Here is a 1,742-nt window from a genome sequence, read left to right on the forward strand (position 1 = left end):
AGAAAAAAGAGGGAGGGAAAGGGGGAGAGGGAAAGGGAGATAAGAGGGAGAGAATGAGAGGAAAGGAAGGAATAGGGAAAAGAGGACTTGACCTCCCCATTTGTTCTCTAAGTTCAAGAAGACATTTCTTTAATAGAAGATCTTTTAAAATGCTCCATGACAGTGGAAAATTTGAGTGTGAGTTGTGTCTACCAAACATGTGAAAGGCAGAAAGAAAAGAAGGGCAGAAAAGGGAGAACAATATAAAAGGTTAAGAGAAGGCAGGAGGGAAGGAAAAGTAAGGGAAGAGAGCAGATTAGATGGTAGGGAGGGCAGAAGAAGGGAGGGGAGGAATGGGGGGGGGAAGTGAGGGGAGGAATGGGGGAGGGGAAGGGGATGAGCTGCTACCAGAGCCTGAGGGGCTGGCAGTGTTGGTGATGGAAGCATGCAGGGGGTGGGAGCCACTGCAGGTGGAGCTTGCTTTCTAGTGGAAACAGGGACTAGCTGCTGGCATTGTCATTTTCCTTCTCTGGTCTACTTTTTGTGTGTATCTCTGTTAGCTGCCACAGATTCTGGGACGGGGTACATCTCTGTGACCTCTACACCTAACTGAGTGCCTGCAATAGAGAAGATGCTCAGGAGGGAAAAGAATGATGGATTTTGCTCAACACCTAAAGTGAAAGACTAACAACCACAGACCCATATTTGTTAAGCCTGCACAGATAAAGCCTGGTTGTGTTCTCTGTTTGGCATCAAAATATAGCAAGTAAAGGTGGGATCCAAGGTCAACAGGAGGTGATTTCAGTCTGCTCAAGACCATTTCCTTGATGACATGGGTGACAGTAACTGAAATCCACACTTGTAAACCTCTCTCTGAAGGCTCCCTTGTAGCACAGAGGAAATGGTGTGGGTTAGTAGCTGCTTTATGCGTGATTGACGCCCATATCAATTCCAAGATCAATACATGGTTGACACCCATATCAATTCCAAGACCAATACAAGTCAGACTAGACCATCATCACACTGCTTGGTCCCAGCTGGGTTCTTCATGTTTAGAAAAAAGGAATGAAGCAGTCCTGGTCCTCAGGTCTCCTTGTCTCTGGAGCAGCAGGCCAGGTTCAGGGTTTGGGGTGCAGCCTCTGAGCTTCTCTTGCTCTCCAAGATCCTTGTCCTTCATACCCCTTCAGAACCCTCCAACTCCAGCCTCTCTCTTGGTCTCACATTTGAGTGTCTTTGTGTCATAGGTCTTTGTAAGGTCTGCGGAGAGTCCTTAAACTCCTCACCAATCATCTCCGATGTGATTTAGGGGGCGAGACCCAAACTGCACTCTCTGTGGTAACCCCACAGCCTTACAAAGAGGAAGATTTTTTTTTTAATTTGTGTGAAGGAGACTAGCAGTGTTACTATTTAGTTATACTGCTAATTAACCTTCAACTTTTGTATAACACATAAGAAATAACACTGCTCATATATGCAAGGGAAAGCAAGTCAGTAAAATGTGCATGACAAAGAGATTATATAAGTGAATGCCTCTAAAACATACCAATTTAATAAATAGCAAAAACACCATTTCACCTTTATTTTTTGGGTCACCATTACAGACCATCACATCCTGCTGCCAGTTGTGTGACTTTCTTCAACCACAGTTGCCCTGGAAAATCTAGCATGTACGTATGTCAGGCATGTACACAGTTACATATATCAATTTGTTTAAGCCTCATAACAACGACTCAGCCCTTTTACAGATGAATTTATTTTTTTTT

Source organism: Lipotes vexillifer, unplaced genomic scaffold (genome assembly GCF_000442215.2).
Source record: "Lipotes vexillifer unplaced genomic scaffold, Lipotes_vexillifer_v1.1 scaffold452, whole genome shotgun sequence".
NCBI lineage: Eukaryota > Metazoa > Chordata > Mammalia > Artiodactyla > Lipotidae > Lipotes > Lipotes vexillifer.